Consider the following 21,553-nt stretch of genomic DNA (forward strand, 5'->3'; position numbering starts at 1 on the left):
TTTTAAGCATGCAACCTTAGGGACCTTAGTCAATCTGAACCTTTCAACTTCTCCCACAGACATAAGTACAATTTTTTTTATTCAAGTACCCATCATTAAACTACTCTTCAAGAGAATACTGTCAAACTCATCCTGTTCACAAGTACCTAATATTGCTATATTTACCACTGCCAAATACTGAGCAAAATCATCCTCTTATCTTCAACAGTCCAAATACAAAAATGTTGAAATTCAACTTGTCAGAAATATTAACGGTGCTTTTTCCTCCTCCTCCAGTGGATCAGAATTCTTTGACTTATTCTTTTAGAAAGATAGGTAAGGAGTAAAGAGTGATCAAAAGCAAAATAAAAAACAGTCCATCTCTGGATACTTGCCTAAAGATTTCAGGTACAGTCCACCTGTCAACAGCAAGACCTACTGCAAGTACTAAAAGGTCAAGACATAAGCAAAAACAGTTGTCTGAATGCCCAGAATAACACAGTTTGATTATCTTTCCTTCATTAGTCATGTTGTCATCTTTCACTATCAAGCAACCAAGTAGCCTTACATTATCTGCACACTGAACTTTCAGAAGCAACTTGGCACAAACATACGCAATCATATTAAAGGATTGAAAGGATTACCTTCTATTATTATTTGAATCAAGACAAAAATTTTGTTTTTGCAGGCTGAATCACAAAAATCAAACGCCCATTTTAACACACAAAACTTTTTCAGAAATCAGCAGGGTAGCAGGCGTTTTAGGCTCACAAATTTAGGCTTTAAATACTGAATTCTAGAAGCTGCAGCTGCAAAGAAGGACATGCCAAATTAAAAAACCTAGAACGTGAATACTGTGTTACGAAAATACCACTGACATCAAGTGGTGCAAATCAGAACTGCAACACTAAGCCATGAAAGAAGTCACCCTAACGTGAATCTCCAATTGATGGTATATTTGAAAGGCGAAGCATTTAAGAAAAAAATCTATATTATTAAAATTCCAAGTGTATCAGTAAGGCAACTTATAATCTTGCAGTGTCGCTGACAGAAGTAAACTGTTTCACTTATCTTTTCAACAAAGATTAGAGCTTCAAAACTATCAAGATACCTTCCCTAGCACACCTTCATTCAAGATCCTTAACAGGCTTGAAAGAAAGGTTCATCTTCTTCAAAAGAATTCCGTGAAAAGTAAACAAATAACCAGAAGATCAGAACAGAGAACCCTATGAGTAATTCACAATGTTTTACAAATGAGTAATCCACTTCAAACAAACAAGTATTTTTAGGAATCTGTGAAAAAAGTCAACTGGACAAGAGTACTTTGGAAGTCATTCTGCTAGCCTTCTGAAAGGCAGTCAGGCAAGTAGGAACTAATACAACTAAACACCCAAAAAGGAACTTTAAAGAAGTGTGTTTTCAATGGTGTCAACTGTTCTACCAGTTAAGAGATGGAGAACACGTCCCTTCCCCTCCTGCTGCCTCAAGAACAAGTCACAGAAGAATTACAGCTTCTGCTGCATGCAGAATGTAATTACAGTAACAAAAGACTGCCACAGCTATGGTCTTACCCAACACTGTAAACTCACTTAGCAATTGCACGCTGGTTGAAAAAAGGAAGAACAGCCACAAGAATGCTTTAAATGTTGTCTTACAGCATAAGCTCCCAAACATAGCAACCTTTACATCAGACTAACAAAGCAGCAACTATAAAAGTAAAAAAGAAGCTCATTATTTGAGAATACTCCCCTCCCTCCCCAAAAAATCTGATATCATGAAGTGTGACTTCTTCAAAAGCGTTTAAAAGACTCATGCTTCAAGAAAGACTTTTTACCCATTTTCCTGAATATTCTTTTTAATTAATTTTCACCACAACTAAAAGAGTTCTGATGCTTCTTACCACTTCTGTTGATGTTTCCGCATGCTCAGAAGTAACGTGTTCTTGAAGAGTTGTTTCTGTATGACCCATTTTTCCACAATAAGGACAAGTGAAAGACTGTGGCTGCTCTACAGAGAAAGCTTCTCCACCATAGTACAAATCTGGAACACAGAGTGTTTAAACACAAGTTACTTCAAAGCATTACAGTCATTTACTTTGTTCATGTAACATTTCTTTATGTACTTGAGTGTAGTACCACTGACAACCTGGAATTTAACTGAAATTGCCATTTTTATTCTTCACAAAGGCCATATGCTGACATTCAAGACGCCTTCAATTACTGATGACAAAAAAGTCAGAATACAGTTCATTAGTTCATTGTCATTAGCAAACATACAATTTCCTAGTAGTCAGTCGAAGCAAAGAGTCCTGGCTGCTGCCGTTGCCAATTCTTCACTTTTCTATCACCCTTGCTGTCCTTGGTACAACATCACTATAGCATTCTTAAATCACAAGTCAAGATTTAAATTCAGAAGTCCTCTGATTCCATAATCAGTATTTGTGCCATAACTAAGCAATTGTTTATCATGCAAGAAAGAAATCTAACTGCTACATGCTGGTTTTAGTAGTATGGGTTGAAGTCAAGCACTGACGAAACCACGTACTTTTGAATGGCTAACTTAACAGCTCTTCATATCTATCAGGACAACGTAACAAATTATGCAATAAATAATGCTTTTCCTCTCTCTTTCTGTCAGAAGTTACATATTTTACAGGAAACATGAACAAACTTCACATCCACATCGAGATTAAAAAACACACCTTTCTTGAGCAATTTGTTTAAGATTTATTTACTAATATTTTCCTAGGATTCAATCATAAATAAGTGGAAGATATTTTCAGTGAATTATAAATATTGCTCTATAAATTTAAAAAAGGCTAAATCTGTAGAGCTAAAAGAACATGTCCTGCATCCCAAGATAATATCAATCTAATGTATTAGGAATATTTCCTTCTGGAAACAGAAGTTACCACTTCCCAAGGTTTATTTCATCTTCTGCTGATGGCCTGCTTTTAGGAAATGACGAGGAAGATAAGCATTTCTTTTTTTGTAGCCATACAGAATGCTGAAGCTAGAAATACATGTACCTACACAGTCTATTATATTAACAGACATTACCTAAATTACGAGGGCTAACACTCCAAAACCAACACAGGAAAATATGTATTAATAACACACCAGCACAGAGTTAAAGATAGCGAATGAACAAAGCTCTGCAGATAGAACACATCACAGAACAGAGTTTATGTTCAGTAAGTCTCTCTTTCCCTTGCTCTGAAAAAGGGCTTCCAGAGACTTTGAGAGCTGGAGAGTAAGAAATTAAAGATGCCTTTTCAACAGGTATGTTAAGTATACCAAGCAGATAGGCAGCTATACCAAAACATTTCCTAACGAACACACATTTTTTTAAGTGGCCGAACAAATTAAGCATCACAGTTTGATACCGTGCTAGACCTAGGTTAAGTTATTCTTAAGTACAAATGGAGAAACTTATGTCCAACTATCCAAAGCAAAAAGTTCCCTTCCTAAATGATGAATCAACCATGTTTACAGAATATGCAATAAAAAGTCACATGATAAGCAGTTTCAAGACTGAGGCGTGGTAGATAATGTTCTCTGGAATAATTCAGAGAATGAGGGGTGGAGTCCCCACTGCCACTCCAGTAAATAAATTTTATTGAGAACTCTTAAGAAATTTTCCCCTAGTGTCACATTCAGACTCCTATTCTGATGTTGCTAAAAACAAGAATGGAGGTATAAAAAAAATTGCCAATATGCTGTAGCTTAATCAAAGATAAAGGATTTCAATATACATCATTTCAAACAAAGAAAGAACAAGGTTTTTATAGAAAGTTCTGAAAAGTTGCTAAATTGCCTCTGGCTGCATCAAGTATATGCAAAGGGGAACAAATACACTTACAGAAAAATATATTCAAAAGGAAAAGATTCAAAGATGACTGTTGACTAAGATAAATACAAAAAGCTTCGGTTACAACTGATGAAAGAATCCTTCATAAAACTTTATTTGGACAAATTCTAAGTAGAGAGGCTGATTACACAAGTTGTCACTGTGTGTACTGATCTTAAGATAGTTATGAAGAATTCCAAATTTAACTCTATTTAATCTCTTCATATGAAAACACTATGCTGTTCTCTTAAAGTAATTCAGCAATAACTTCTGCAAAGAAATCCGTATACCTGTGTGAACAGCAAAAATGCCAAACACACACTCTAGAAACTAATGACTGCTCATTCAGTTGATCCTTTGATTTCCCTAAAGTATTAGGACCCTCATCATGATGATTAAATATTAACATAATGATTGGAAAATTGAGATTTTTTTCTGCAGCAAACACATACAGGAGCACCAAGGCTCTCTTCCTCTAAGGATCCTTCTTGGCCAAGGAGTCTTATTCCTGTAAATTTTCAAATACTGGCACCTTTTTATCGGTTTGCATGTAAGAAGACAACAACTAAAGATGGCAAGCTAACAAAAAGGAGCAAATATTATTGTTTAGAAGACTTATGTATCAAAGCAGCTTCCATATCTACAAAAAATTCCTTGACATTATTAGGTGGCCTAAAAGTCTCTACATATTTTCAAGTAAAGGACTAAACAACATGGAACCATTAACAATCTAAAGACAGTGGTAAATAGATTAGCATGCAGGTAAATATCTCTTTCTTACATAAGCTGTTAGCTCAGTACAGATGTCAAGACTCCCAGCATTATACACTCCCAACATTATACACTATGATGGAGAAGAGAGGTTTCACAAGTGCTGCCAAACTCTGTCTTTCTGGCTTTAGAGAATTTCAAGTGAGTCATTTATTAATTACAAAAAACCTAAAAAATTAAAAGTTTGAGTTCCTTTCAGCTTCCTGATTACGCTCTGTTATGTTCTCCCACATCTTTCCACATCCTTTTTATAAGTCATGTATAATATACATGCCAAACAAGTATGGCTTTCATCTGCAAGAAAATACTTCAAAAAGTACTTATAAGAAACAAAAGCAGTAACTGGCAAACATAACTTTTTTCCCTTCAGAAGTTCTTATCTGCATTTTTTTCCTCCTTAACTTCAATCTCCTTCCACTGTTTACAAGCAAGCTTCTGCATTTTTTTAACCTAAAATACAGAATATTTTTTTTAAACTATAGCTAAAATTTATATGAAAACAGAATGATGATTAAGTGCTATTATGATTAGAAGCAGTCTGGGGATAAATGAGGAAATTGCTGTTCTAATGCAATAGGCCCATTACCAATTATCATTCCTTGTGGCCACAAAGAAATCTTTCAGATAATGCATTTTGATGGTTTCCAAGTACCTTTCTATAAAAAAGTCGAGGACAAAACTCTTCAAACTTCTCTGAACCTCTTCTCAGGAGAGCTAGAAAGGCAGGTAAGGCTGCTCAAGTTAAAAAAAAAAAAAACAACAAAACCAACAGATGAAATCATTCCTAAAGGAGAAGGTTTATACCCCTCTGCTGATCAGTTAGGGGAAGAACATGAAAAGAGTAAGAGGATTGAAATATTGTTTAAAAAGATGACAACCACAGTTAATGAAGGTAAGACTTCAAGCTCAACAAGTTTAAAAATTATAGCTCCTCTTGAAGAAAATTGATTTTATGTGAAAACTCAAGCAAAAATGAGCAGCTCTGTGTTATCATCCATCTATAGTTACAGACCACTTGCATTTAACACAAATCTTTAACTAGTACACTCAGTAACTTGGCAGGAGGCTAGTAATGAAACAGAACTACAATAAGGTCCCTCAGATAAAATCTGACTTTGATATAGATGATGCAAGACTATGTTTCACAACAGCTTGTACTTGCTTTTAATATATTCCTTTACAAGGATACATGCTTTAATCTTAATTTTTTTATATGAACAACTTCATTTCAATTTGGTGTATACATATAAGTAAAAATATTGGTCTTAAATTGCAGTGTATTTACTTGAAATATTTTTTGACAGTGTATCAAGAAAATTAACAGAACATATTAAAAGTAATTAGACTGTTTCTGTACCATTCATTAAGCAATCATATTATTCAAAACATTAGTCTAAAAATTGCTGTTTGCTCTGTTTTGCTGCGTGTTTTCTGAACCAAACCAATCTAAAGCTCGTCTAATGCTTTGCTACAGACATGAAGAAAAAATTTTTAGGAACACTCTATACATCAAGGAAGGGACTTACACTATCTTAACAAATTCTGCTCAGCCTACTCTGAGCAGGCAGTGATTGACATGCTGCCAGGGCAGGTCTGGGAGCAGGCGCTCCGCCTTGGCAGAGGAGAGCTGGGCAGGGCCAGCCATGTACTGGGGAGCTGTGAGCAGGGCAGGGGCTCCATTCTATCTATGCAGGTCTCATCCAGGCTCTGTGTCCTATCTGTGGCCTCCTGGTGGAGGAAAGGTATCAAAAAACTAACATGAGCTCAGCAAAAGGCCATTATGTGAAGTCTGAAGCACTGCCCTGTGAGGAAAAGCAGCAAGCCAAGGCTAGTTTGGCCTGGAGCAGAGATAGCTTTGGGGCACTTGCTGTCTCCACACCAACAAAGATGGGACAAAGGGGACTAAACTAGATTGTTCTTCAATGTGGAACACTACTGAAGGACAACAGGTTATCAGAAAAATGTTTCCCCATCACCCAGCGGTGAAAGCAGTGGAACAAGTTATCAAAGAACAGAATCCATTAAATTGAGTTGTCAGGAAACTACAAACATCACAGAGTCCAAATGTCAGACTACTTTGGCAGAGTCAAAAACATATCACTGTGAACATCTTCCAAATGACTCTTATACAGAGAGGAACAGAACTAAGTTTATAGAAGAATCTAAGAAGTCTGTTCTAGTGTCAAACTATCAACAGTGTTTTCTTAATGTCTAATCTGAATCTTCTCTAACATAGCTTTGAATCATCTCCATCCTTGGAGGCAGAGGACTGGGCTAGGATCTGATTAAATTGGTCTGACCTCAGAGTCAACCCTGCTAACAGAATCGTGGAATAATAAAGTAGTTTGAGTGGGAAGGGACCTTAAGCCCATCCAGTCCCAAACCCATACGTGGGCTGGGCTGCCCCCCACCACCTCAGGCTGCACAGGGCCCGATCCAACCTGGCCCTGAGCACCCCCCAGGGATGGGCTTCTCTGGGCAGCCCATGCCACTGCCTCACCACCCTGAAAGATTTACCCTTAACACCTGATCTAAATCTCTCCTCTTCTAATTTAAAACTTTCTCCCTTGTCCTATCACTATTCACCCATATAAAAAGTTGATTTCCCACCTGCTTATTAGCTCCTTTTAAGTATGGGAAGGCTGCTATGAGGACACTCCACAGCCTTCTGTTCTCCAGACTGAACAAGCCCAGCTCCCACTCCGTTTTCACAGGAGATGTGCTCCAGTCTTCTTATAATCTTTGTAGTCTCTTATGGACCCATTCCAACAGCTCTATATCTTTCCTGAGCTGGGAACTCTGGGAATGCAGAACTCCAGATGGGGCCTCACAGAGGACAAAGTACACACGGACAATTCCCTTCCTCTTCCTGCTGCTGCCTCTCTTTTGATGCGCCCCAGAATCAAGTGGCCTTCCAGGCTGCAAGTGCACACTCTGGCTTATATCAAATTTTTCATCTACCAGGAAATCCAAATCTTTCTCAGCAGGGTGGCTTTCAATGAACTCTTCTCCCAGTCTATAGACTTCTTATACCAGAAGGTTGGACCAGAGACCCACATTAGTTCTTTCCAACCAAAATTAGCTCTGATTGATGCTATGACGAAATGATGCAGCCATAAAGCTTCACTAGTCATCCAGATTCCAATATTCTGGAAATCATAGATGCTGTTCTTCTCTACAGGTTGGAGGGATCTACTTCCAACTGGTAAGATCTCCACTCAGCTTGTTAGAACTCTCCCATTTATAACTACACTTGCTAGAAGAAAATGCTAACTGAAGCAAAACCTAAAAACACCTGATAATTCTTTCTTCCATGACCTAGGCTGCATCAGTAAGAATAGCAATCAAATCAAGGGTTGTTGATTATCCCACTTTACTAGGCACATGTTAGGTCGCAACAGATACAGAGGATCCAGCTTCACAATCTCCAAATCAAGACAGACAACAAAAATATTATGAAGTTTTGAACAGGGCAGTGGGAATGCATGCTTGCATGTGCATGTGTTCAGCAAAATGGATAGAGGGCTGGACATAAGAAAACATGGAAGGAATGAGGTTCATCAACCCCAGAGAAGACTCAAAGGATATCTAATCTCAGTCTTCCATGAAGGCTACACTGAAAGAAATGCCTCCTATTTTATTATGTTGGGCCATGACATCAAAGGCAGATGATGGTGGTACAGCAGCAGAGGTTGAACCTTACCAAATATCACCATTACATTTTGTCGCTGACGTAGATGGTAGCAGAGGGGCAGTCTGACATAGAAGTGAATATGAAGCAGAGTTACCTAACGGTATTTCCTCCATGTACAAAAATAGGCACCAGCTGACATTCATTCAGCTGACTTGATGAACATATATGAAGACCAACAATGGACATAAGCACAAAGAGGTGGTGGGTGGTGCATTTCAGAAGTGATTGCAGTAGGTTATCTCTACTGATGCGGATGTTTACAAGTGTGGCCTGCAGGCTCCTTTTCATTGCACGAATAACAGTGATGATTGTAATGAATGAGCACTTTATAGTTGAGAATTTGCTCGGAGAAGGGCAGTCTGACAGAATGGCATGTGACATGCAAATGCAGATGAAGGAAAGACATGTCACTGAATTCTTCCAGAAGGAAAAAAAGGCACTGACATTCATAAATGCCTGCTTAACATCTACAGAGACCAAACAATGGATATGAGCATAATGAGGCAGTAGGTGGTATGTTTTAGCAGCGGTGACAGCAGGTCATCTCCACTGCTGCAAATTTTTGTGAGTATGGCATGCAGGCCCTTGTTCATCACTAATTTTCATAGCTAATAGTGGTGACTATGTTGAAAAATAGTATTTTATGCTGAGAATGTCCTCTATTAAACAGTGTTATTGTGCTCTTTGTATCTGTTGTAGTTTCCATGGAAATAAATAGGAGGCATTACTTTTGGAGTGACCAGAAGGTAGTTCTAGAGGAAACAGTCACTCTCTTGACAGAGTAAGAGCCTGCAGGGATGAGATGCTTCAGGAGGAAGCTCCACATGGATAAAAGGGGAAAAACAAAACAAGAAGAAAATGCCCACCAACTTACAAAGTGAGCAGCAAGTGTTGGAAAAGGTTGTCTGGAAGTGGTAAAAATTCATATTAGGAAAACATTCTAGGCTTGGCGGGACAGGGCATTCAAGACCCCACTGCCAACAGAAGATTCCATCAGATGATATCTAGAGTCCCTTCCCAAAAAAACTTGACTCTTCCACAATTCTGTGACTTAGCAAAACATGTGTTTACTAGATAGATCTTGTTCTAGCAGTTGAAAACCACAGAAACCTCAAGGCTAATTCCAGTTAATCCAGTCAGAGCTCACATTGCACATTATTAAGGGTCTCCTCATTTAAAAAGCTCATTTTGCCCCAGATGCAGCCACAAAAGATGTCAAGGCCTTTGTGACATAAGCACCAGAAGTAGAAATTGAATAAATGTTTATACAGTACTATACAGTACTTTAATAAAAGTAATATAAAAGGATTCTGGTAGGGGTTTCTATTAACAATTTGTATTACCTTGCCTTTACAACAGTGTGGTTAACGTGGACACATGTATGGTAACACACATAAATCATAAAGCATTCTAACAGATTAAAATTCTTTTTCAGGAAAAAGAAAACCATGATATTCGCTCTGAACTTCTACATTGCCCTAATCAGTACCATCACTGCAATGACCAACAGTATCTGGCAAACCTGTTCTTAAAACACAAACCTACTGCAAGTTCTACTCTTTGACCTCTCACAAATACGTGAATTTATTTTATGCTTTAGAAGTGAAGCTTAATATGATATGTATTTTAAACTCTATCCACATTATGAGATTATTTTAACCTCCGTTTGTTAAAGAATGAAGCATCTTATTAACAGTGTCTCTGTAAAGACTGAAAAACCTCACCCACCTTCCAAATTAATACTATCCCATACTCCCAACTTCTGAAAGACAGATATGCCAATAGGATGGTTCAAGACAGGTTGCCAGAAATCGCCAGGCCTTCTTACTCATTTTCAGTGATCTTACATGTGCTCCTATACTAGTTTTAAGTCCCCAGGGAAGTAAAACAAAAAAACACAATGACAACTGAAGCTCACTGAGAACACCTGGAGAAATCCATCTTCTGGAATACACTTTGCAGCTTTATTACTGTGCCTACAAAGCCTCAAAATTTACCAGAAGGTAAACAATGTCATTTTCCTCTATAGTGAAGCAATCCCAGATATTTAGAATTGGTCTACATGATTAACCATCCACTGTAAGCCTGAACCTTGTTCACAGCTTTAAAAACAGTATACAAAAGTAAATTCTACAGTTGTCTGCATACAGGCTGTGGGAGCCCAACTTTCTGGCACCAAAAGTAATGCTTATTTATTTCCATGAAAACTACAACAGATGCAAAGAGTACAGTAACACAGTTTGATAGAGCACATTCTCAGCTACAAAATACTATTTTTCAACATGGTGACCACCAATAGCTATGAAGATGAGTGATGAACAAGAGCCTGTGTGCCACACTTGGAAAAATCTGCACCAGTGGAAGTGACCACTACTGAAACATACCTCCCACTCCTCACTGCGCTCACATCCACTGCGTGGCCTCCATCAGTGAACGTCAGTGAGTGCCACAGTTTCCACAAGGAAGAATTCAGTGACACAGCTTTGCTTCATTTGGACTTCCATGTCAGCTGCCATTCTGTCAGACTGCCCCCCTGCTGCCATCTGCCACATGGCAATAAGAAGTAATGGAATACTGGTGAGAAGGTTCAACCTCTAACTGCCGCATTTCCTGTACTTCATACTTGTAAACAGTTCCTCACAGACTTTGTAGAGTCAAAACACCATGACACAAATAAGGAGGGGCTGTGAAGTGACAGATATTTCTTTCTGGTAAGAGAGGTTTTTTGTTTGTTTTTTCTTTTTTAAACAGAAGTCTAGTGAAGAGTTCAATGTCTGATTACAACTCTAAATATTCCATTTCAAAATCTGGTAATTCATGTCAACTGAAAATAGAATTGTAAATATACCAAAAATTGATTTTTCCAGCAATCCTGACATCTGTTCTCAAAATCCTTTATGAAAACAGCTAACACAGCTCCATATTCTTCACTGTTCATGGGACTGTATTTTGGTAATGTATCAAAATGTACAAACTTATTTACCATAACGATGCTCAGAAATCAAGCCATGTAAAATTTCCAAAATTCATTTACTTGCTCTTACTATTTCAAGAGGTCATAGTAGCACAAACACTAAACGAAGGAAGAGTAGCCCTGAGAATCCCACTACATACCACTTCTCTGTAACCTTCTATTACTTTCCTGAATTCTTCACATTAGACACAAACAAAATACATTAAACCACAGGACACATTTGTTCATCAAGGACTTTCAAGACAGAACAACGCAAGCTGCAAGAAACAAAATCTATCTTCTAGACATTGTTACAGTTTCATGACAGGCAATTTTTTAAATTTTATTTTATTTTATTTTATTTAAGAGGCAAGTGTTTAGAAGGTTTCTTCACTGCAGTACATTCAAAGTTTTGGTATTTAATATTAACTTAAGGCTCTACAGCAAACAAGTTTCAGCCCTCTTTTCCCTGCGCATTATGAACATGTAGTGTTCATGGCAATGCTGTAATATTAGCCCATGTGTAAAACACAGTAATAGCAATTGCTGGAAGGCAAATCAGTCAGAACTGTACTTTTCTAATAGTGACCAGATCTCTAAATTAACATACAGTCACACAGAGACTTTTAACTAATTACTAGGACCAAAAAAAGTCTGAGAAAACACACAGTCTCATAAAAAGTCTGAGAAGCTAAAATAATTGCATGCATTTCTGATTAATTAATTAAATACTTTATTTTCCAAACCCTGAAATCCCAAGGCCTGGATTTCTGAAGTCAAGACAATGCAGTGTCAGGACAAGCAGAGACCTGAGAATTAGGAGAAAGCGAAAGTTGTTTTGAAAAAAGCAACTGTATATTCCCATATCCAGCTGTTCTATAATATTTGAATCAATGAAGAAATAGATTTTACTTCCATTATTATCAAAAACGTAAAGAAACCTACAATTCATAAAGCCTTAGCTTTGAAGTGATCCTATACAGTTTTTAAGAAATCATATTTGAAGAGCTCAACATGAAAAACCATACAGCTGGTTTAGCAAAAAAATATTAAAATATGAGCACTCTGGGTTTAGAATAAATATTTATCTCACATACCACATCACCAACATTTGAGAGTAGAGGTTTCATTCAGAAGTACCTCCTGAGTTTCAGCCTTGCTGTCACACATTCTTCTGCTTACTTGAGTTATATGTGACAAATGTGTTTTTAAATACTGGTGTGGTTTTGCTATCAGAAATAATTTTGCAATTAGTGGAACTTAAAACAAATCCCCAAATAATTACATATTACTTCCCATTCCTAGTCCTTTACATTCAGCACAGCCAGTCATTACTTTTCTGCACCAACAAACCCATATAAACGAGCAGAGAATAACATTTCTCTGGAATCTTAACAGGATTTCTCAGCTTCCACTCTGTGTTACTTGCAAGTAAAACACATTAAATTAGGAAGAATGCTCCACTTTTTGAATAGGAAGCCAGCAGTAGTCACTATTATCAAATATACTTTATAGTCTGAAAATCTGCTGGAGACTAAAACTAAGATATTTTACATGCAAGAATCTTGTTTTTTTTTTTTAGAAAACTTGAAGGTGCTCTTATTTTAAATGTGCTAGTAGAAGAAAAAGCATTTAAGTAAAGTAGAAACATGAAAAATCCATATTATGTTTACTAACACAATAGGGCAAGACATGATTTGACTTTCAAGTTACTGCTTACCAAAATCTACTCTTGTTAGTATGCACTGCATCGGGTGGTCAGTTGTATGCCTCGTTGTTGTTGCACCACTTTCATAACAAGTTGCACACAGATCGTAATCGTAGCAAATTAAGCACTTGAATCGTCGACCTCGAAAATTTCCTTTTAAACATGCATCACAGCTGACACCTGTAAACAAATAAAAGAATAGCAAACATTTTTTCATGAAGCAGATGTGTTTCAATTCTACTCAACCAAAAAAATAAAGTACTCATCTCTGAAAAATGTAGCTTACATCTACACATGTGAATTTTAACATATATTTGCATCCTGCTCTTGAAAACAAAGATCTTGAATTCTGGAAGTAAAGTAGGGACAAACGATAAGACACAGCTTCCTGCAGGCAGATTTATTTGATAGTAGGACTGGTATTTCAACCATTCACTTAGGAGTCTCACTCTTAAAGAACAGCACACTGGTTGACCAAGGGGGGGGAAAAAAAAAAAACAAACAACACACCACTGACAAAAATCCATTACAGCCCATCTGCCTTTACTTTCACATATTCTAATACTTTCCTTCTTAAAAGCACCATAATCACTCCTGACATTTTGTGTAGGTTACAAAGCAAGGCCTTTTCCTACTTAAAGTAACAGAAAAGATGGGAGGTTTTCATTTGTTTGGTTGGTTTGTTTTTGTTTGAAGTTAGGCTACACCAGATGTCTACATCATACTTCCCTCTGGAGCTCAGTCTTCACAGTCTGAGGCAGTCATATTATCAGTGTCAGAGTAAGACTCATGGCTTCTAAGGTTTCTTTTTTTCTGTGGTTTTCAATCTGTTAAATTAAATTTAATCTGTAAATTAAAGGCCTCCAACAAAAAAAAAAAAAAAAAAGATCAGTGCACACACTATGGGCAAAGTTCTCACGCACATCTCTTTTACCATCAGCTAAGATCTGCTACTTGTAGCTCTGAAGAAGAGACCACAGTGATGTTTTTCTAGTCTCCCACTTTTTTTTAATCTAGTTGATAGATGACAGGTGTTAATTACAAAAACAGCCTGCATCAGCTCATTAACTGTGCTTTTTTTTGTTGTTGTGTTAGTCTGTAACATGTGAACAAAAGCTTTAATACGTTCAGTACGTGAATGCAACAATCATGCTTTTTTTTTTATCTACTTGATCAAAACAATTCCAATTGCACTTCTTGATGAATAATAGACATTATTTTATTCTTTTTTTCCTTCAGTTTCTCCACTTACAGTACTACATTAAGGCACTACCTCATTTCCAGCACCTAAGCGCTGTGCATCAGTATGAATACTTGAAGCTATGTCTTCAGTTGCCTTACAGAGTATCCAGCTTGCGCGTAACTCAACATGAGTTTTTCAGAAGAAGCTGCTTCAACAATGTCTTTGTTAACAGCCAGAAACTATATTTTCAGAATGTCGCTGTTAACACTGCAAGCTTTATAATCTCTCCCCTTGACCCCCTTTTCTCCAAATTTCCTTCCATTAAAGAATGCAACAATCTATTATTTGCACACTGAGAGCAACCTCATTTCTGAGGACATCTGCTCATTAACTGTAAAATTTCAGTGTTTTACACTGTTTCCTTTTTCATATTCAGATCTACAAAATTTTATATATGCAGCATTCAAATTTTACCAATATACAAAACACTTAGCAGCTACTGACAAGCTCTGTGAGTCTTTGTTGCCTACTAGCTACTAAGTACCTATAGTAGTCCGTCAACAAGTTAGCACCATACAGAAATAAGCAGGTTAATTTAACACAGAGTCTGTGGCAAAAGCTAACAACTTTCCAAACGAGGTGTTAAACCATGATTTTCCAGTAAGTCATACTTTCCCCACTTTTTTGCCTCAAACTCAAAATAGTTGATTTATTGCAGATGTCAGCTTCTTTGCAACTGCCAAACTCCTCCTGTCACATGTTCTCTCAAACATCCAGATAGTTCCTATTTTAGGAAAAACGTGTTTTTTGGTTTTTTGGTTTTTTTAATTTTTCCCTTACACTTTTTCTTCATAACAATACTTCATGTCATTCTGAAGTACAAGTCTCCCCCTTTCCTGCCCAAAATACTGTGTAATTATTAATTTTTCTATAGAAAAATTCTACCATAAATGTGAATCGCAGTATACTGTTTGTATTTAAAACAAGCAACGAGGTTTTCAAACAACAGACTCAATTTTGCCTCCTACAATCAATACTGTATTGGAAAGTACTGGACCTCAGCTGAACAGAAAAAAAAGACATTAGTGCTAACTGTAGCCATTGCTGATGAGGATAGATTGAAAGAACAATAAAGGTAAACAGAAAGCAGCATTCTATGTCTCTCATAGCTAGCAGTTTGACATCCAACTCTAAACTACCACATTCTCCCCTTCCAAAAGGGGTCTGATAGCACTGGATGTACCATGCCAGTTTTACACCTTTTTGTGCGGCAAAGAAAAACATTCCTAAAGGAAATAAGTAAAAAAAATCCACACAATCAAATTAAAGCCCTTAGAGTAGGAACAAAACCTGTGTTTAAATTCCTAGATCTCTCATTAGATTTTTATTTTATTTTAAAGATATTCCATCAGTTACTCTTTTTCTTCACTTTCCAAAACAGTTTCACCAAAACTCAGGTCTGTTGCAGTTTTTCCTGTTGCTCTTTGGAAGCTTTGACTGCCAAAAACTCACCCATCCATCTCAATTGCAATCCAGAAACTGAAATACTCAGCCCAATAATCTCCTCTGACCCTATTCTTTCTTCTGTAGTAAACACTTTCATTTCCTTATGAAAGCTCTGATAGTTTATCATTTTTCTTTACAACATCTTATTTACAACTGAAATTACCAAAGTTCCTTTCTCTGTAAAACCCCCGAACACTCAAAAATACTCCTGCTAACGTATCGTATCATATAGTTCACCATATACCTATGCTCTAACATTTCCCTGAATTAATCTTACACTGCAAATTCAGCAGGCATATTACTGGCTCAAGACTGTCAGATTAGAATGGATGCACACATATTAATCACAAGTTTAAAGAAAAAAATGCTACAGAAGGGTTCACCGTGTGTTTGCTTTTGTTTCTGACTTCACACTCAAAAGAAAAGTCAAAACAATGTGTGACAAAGGTTTAGACAGTCAGGATGCAATTCTGACTTGCATAAAATGCTAATAAAGACTTAGAAAAATCCTTGAATGAAATCTTCTTAACCTGGACTGAATTGCTATTCAATGAGAACTTTAGATTCAGCTTCTCTAACACAACCATTTGGAATGAGCAAGAAAGATTCCCTTTGAATTTTCAGTTAATTACCACAGATAATCATCTTGGCTTCCTCAAGTCTTCTACACTGCTGCTGGAACACAAGTACTCATACTCCATAACATCTATCACATACTATTAATGAAAAATTTCCTGCCCACTAATGAAGATTTGAAAGAAACACTGTTCCACAAGGGGGTAGCATTGCGCTAAAACTTAAAGAGGCTTGCTTCATTTTGCCTTTAATTCTGATGGCTTCTTCAGCAACACTCCATTGCAATGTATAGCTGCAACTACACATTTTGAGCGAAAACAACCTGGAAATGTGCGAAAATTTCACTAATACTGTTTTTCTCCTTTAATAAAAATTCTTAATTTTATGCCAAATTGTTTCTCATCTTCACCTAATCAGAGCCAATTACCTCAGGGACAATACTGTCACAAAACCATTTTATCCATTACATGCTGAGTAGTAACACATTCTGAAACAAACACTGTTCCCATTCATTCTGATGGCCAAAAAATCATTTTCTCTTATGCCAAAATATCGATATTGCTAGGAATTAATGAAAACCAAAGCAACCTTTCCTACATTTAACAGGGTGTCATTATGTAACAGAATAATGCTGAAGAGATCTGGGGATGCTGCGCATGTTGGGATTAGCTTGTTTTACAATCACAAGCAAAGCTGAAGTGTAGCATCAACTATTACTTTCTGAACACTGGAAACCAATGTTATTTACTGCCTTGGACAGACACTCATTTGTAACACAGCAAAGGGCTACACTCCTTCTCTTATTTGTCCTCCCCAGATACTATGGGCATTTAATATTATTCTTGTTGTCCACTAAACTGTTCCAGATAAAAACAATCGGAGAAACTGCCCATACAGAACACGCAACACTGTTTAGACCAACCAGGAGACCCCAGAAGTATCAATGACTTTATAGTCTAAATGCAACAATCTTAAAAACCATTGTAATATTGATAAGTGAAGCAACAGTGGCATTACCTGTTTCAGTACTTCACACAGGAAAGCACAGAAGCTGAGCTCCACTCACCACCCAACAAAGCAAGAACAGAACCTTGAGATTCTCCTCAAAAAATGAAAAAGAAACTGCATTTGCCAAGAGCATTTAAAAGGTAGCTTCACACACACTTAAAACCTAGTTTAGATACCAGAACCTTAAGACATCTCATCTGAAAGCAAATATGGCAAAAAAACTCAGAAAATTGGTCTTCAGTACACCTTCCTTTTGGAACACTAAGCCTGCTTCCTGCTCAGGATGGATAAGATTTTAATGAGGAAGAGGTAACTGTTGCTTAATAAAGAGTATATAAATTATCCCTTCAAAGGGGAGCTAAAATGTGGTCAATTTCAACAGACACTACTTGCAAAGCAGCAGTACGAAGGGAATCCCCACAGAATACACAGATTACATTTGAAATCTCTTCTAAGATGGAAAAGTTCAGGAGTATGTTGTCAGATGCACCACTTCTGCATTTCACTAACAACCTGTCTTTGAGAAGAATCTGAGCTCATTACTTAGACTTCTCAACACATCACCAAGGCAAAAGCTATGCATCATTAGGCGAAGCCTGAAGGAGAACTTAGAAATGGTTTATTTATTACGTTTGATTTATTTTTGCTTATGAAGAACATACAGCCAAAGGTTCCCCACACAGACATACTGGAACATGTTCCTGTCTCAAGCAACGTAAAATAGCAGTACTTCGGATGAGTCACTTAATTTTTGGAAATCTCTGAAAATATCATCCACCAATCATTATGAAACATTCAAAAAAAGAGGACCACTGAATTCTTTAAGCACCCAACATAAAGTTAGCCTGTTAGTGATTTCACCTCCAAAATGGAAATGCAGCTACTTAAGCACTACTTCTTACTTTACATGGAGCACTGAGGTTTGCCCTTCTTGAAGGGCTGACAGAACTACACTAGTACTCCAAAATTTCAAAATTTCACCAGACAAAGCTCAAGGCCTGTTATTTTCTCAACTATCTTTCAAAAATTCTAACCTCAATGCAATTGAAAAAGAAAATACAGCTGTGCTGTCTTTATGGCTCCAATCTGTGCACTGCATTTCACTTTTATGTTCTGAAGATTACAAGTAATAGCTCTTTTAACATGCACCTGATGGTTTTCAGTGTAAGATGTTCTTTCAGTGGGCTTGTTTTTATTAAGTTTTCTTGATAGTAACCACCTTGTTTGCAGTCTACATGCCACAAGTCATCCTCTGACCTTAACACAATAAACTCAACCCAGTTTGTTTCGTTGCTTCCAGGACTAAAGATAGGAATATAGAAGCCATTTGATAACATTGAAAATACTATGCCAACCATTCCTCATTTTAGTACCTATGTCTTAGTGCAGTAACTGCTGATAAATTTGAGAGGTTAATTTCTAGGAATATAAACTTTTGTTGTTTCTGTGGATACCTCACCAGAAGTTTAGCAAAGCCACAGAAGTCTGATTCTTACTTCATCTCACATAGTCTGTTTACTAAAACAGACTGTAAAAGCAAACATTGAGACCTACCACACTTAGCATACTCCATCACTCCTGCAACTCCAAGTACTGTACAGAGAATTCACACACTATATCCCTCCTTGAAGTACGGAAAATGCTCCACCCCCTCATATAGCCTGTGAGTAACAGACTCAATGCGCAGCAACATCTCCAAACAAATCTCATACAACTTTAGTTGCTAGGAGATTATGCAGATTTGCAGTTGGAAAGAAAGGGGAAGAAAGAAAGGAAATCAGGCCTATGTCAGACCAGAAGGTCAAGAAGGCCTTTGTTTTCTGAACAGCACTTCTCCTTCCTCTCTATGGTCTAGAGTGGAAAGAAGAGTCCCCTACATCTTGTCATTTCCCCATCCTTGACAAGTTTCATGAAGCTCACTTCCACTGCATCTGGGAATTGCCTAGAGCTGGTCCAAAGACAGTAGTGATGACCATGCAGCTTTCACCTTGTTCCTAATCCATGTAAGAAAGCTGCCAAAGGAAGTTTTTCTGTTAAGGCTATCATACTCTGCATTGTAGAACTTACACACAGAAAGTTAAGTCATTTAGTAATTGCCTCTTATTGATTCTCTAAGTGCCCAACATTATATAGGATTATATAGGTAGCAAATGCAGAAGCCCATAGCATCAGCTATCACCTATATGCCTTTACAATGAAACTGCCATTTTTTCCCCTTGGAGCTAGCTTATTGTTTCATCATGCCTTTAACTTCTTACAAAACAAGAACCTTAACATGACTTCCTCCACATATAGATCTACTTTCACTTCAGAAAAGTGCAGTAAGGCAATCAGGGAACAGTCACAGACTACAACTAGTAACTACAAACTAGTATTTGGCCAGGTAATTAAAATTAAGTCTTGTGTGTAAGGGATGAGAAAATTGTACTACTGAACTTCACAGTGCTTTGTCCTCATTTGAAATTTCCAAATGTTCTAAGTCAGTCAACTTGTTCCTATCTCACAAAATGTTTTAATAATGCAATATTAAAACCAGACAAAGAACAAAGTAATAATCACAATCATATGCATTTCCTTAAAGCACCATAAAAAACACAACTTTGAAAGGGAGACCACCATATCTAAATGCAACAGTGAAGGCTGTTTTTCATAGAATCACCAGGGTTGGAAAAGACCTCTAAGATCATCCAGTCCAACTGTCCACCTATCACCAGTATTTTCCACTAGACAAACCACATTCTGCAGTGCAACATCTAAATATTTCTTGAACACCTCCAGGGACGAGGTGACTCCACCACCTCCCATTCCAGCACTTGACCATTCTTTCTGAGAAGTATTTCCTAACATCCAACCTGAATCTCCACTGGCACAACTTTAGGCCATTCCTTCTCATCCCATTGCAAGTTACATGGGAGAAGACTCCCACTTCACCACAACCTCCCTTTATGCAGTTGCAGAGAGCAATAAGGTCACCCCTGAGCCTCCTCCTCTCCAGACTAAAAAATCCCAGGTCCTTCAGCCATTCTCCATAAGGCCTGTGCTCCAGACCCCTCACAGCTTTGCTGCCCTTCTCTGAACATGCTCCAGGGCCTCAGTGTCTCTCTTGTAGTGAGGGGCCCAAAACAGAACACATCACTCAAGATGAGGCCTCACCAGTGCTGAATATGGAGTGACAATCACTTCCCCACTCCTGCTGGCTGCGCTATTTCTGATACAAGCCAGAATGCCACTGGCCTTCTTGGCCACCTGAGCACACCGCTGGCTCATGGTCAGTCAAGCATCAACCAATATCCCCCAGGTTTGCTTCCTCTGCACAGTCACTCTGCCACAAGCCTGTAGCATTGCCTACGATTGTTGCAGATAAAGCGTAGGACCCAGGACTCGATCTTGTTGAACTTCTATTACTCCTCAAATTACACTTGAAGAAATACAAATACTTCACTAGCATTTAGTATCTTAATTTAAAAAAAAATCTGATTTGGTTCTACTTTCAGGATTTAATACTCTCACGGGCAGGTTCTATGTACCTCTCACGTACCAATCATAGTGTCCAGTAGGTGGTATCACGCTACAACCAACACCAGGAGGTCCAAGAACAGTTTAGCCACCATTAAAGCACTAAAGCAAGCAAACAACAGGCAACATTTTAAAAGAGAAGCCTTGAAACACTGGTTTCACTAACTATCCTAGCTGAAACTGACTGAAAGGGGGAAGTTGCTTTCTTAGAACCACAGAGTACTACTAGCCAGCTAGTAAGATCTTGGCACACAACTTTTTTATTTTAAATATCACTTTTACCTAATAGAAAAACAATATGAATTTACTGAACATTGTCCAAAACAAATGATAAACCATATTAGTTCCATAGTTCACCTATCCTACTACAAAATCACTGCTGAAAAAGGCAATATAATACAAATAATTCTCCAAGATGAAATTTAACTATTACTCCTGTATTCTGCCCTGAAGTAAGCCAAAATATATTCTGCACAGGCGCGCACACACAACCTTAATCAGTTCTTGGCAACACCAATCATATATTCTCTCTCCTCAATGAGAGCAACAATGTCCTTTCTAAACATTTTACATACAACCCTGCAGATTCTTTTATCTCTTCATATACATCAGTAGGACACCATGCACATAAAGCTGAAATTCTCTACAGGCTGCTGAAGACCCTGAATTTATGAAGACAACATTTTACAAGAATCAATATGTTAGTCTATACTCCAAAGCAACAACATTCCTGACAAGCCAGGAGGAATCTGTCCCCATCCTCCTTAAAGAGATAACAACCACATTACTTACATTTTAGAGAAAAAAGAC

The 21,553-nt window shown here is 37.5% G+C and overlaps 1 long non-coding RNA gene across 1 annotated transcript; it reads right to left on the minus strand.

Moving 5' to 3' along the window:
• Positions 1–1,953: 1,953 nt before the first annotated feature.
• LOC104915214 lies at positions 1,954–17,322 on the minus strand. Its single transcript, XR_004162130.1, has 3 exons — positions 17,237–17,322; positions 12,967–13,134; positions 1,954–2,019 (listed from the first exon to the last, which is right to left on the minus strand). It is a non-coding gene; the product is annotated as an uncharacterized LOC104915214 (long non-coding RNA).
• Positions 17,323–21,553: the final 4,231 nt, after the last annotated feature.

The sequence above is a fragment of the Meleagris gallopavo genome, chromosome Z, assembly GCF_000146605.3.
Source record: "Meleagris gallopavo isolate NT-WF06-2002-E0010 breed Aviagen turkey brand Nicholas breeding stock chromosome Z, Turkey_5.1, whole genome shotgun sequence".
Classification (NCBI taxonomy): Eukaryota; Metazoa; Chordata; class Aves; order Galliformes; family Phasianidae; genus Meleagris; species Meleagris gallopavo.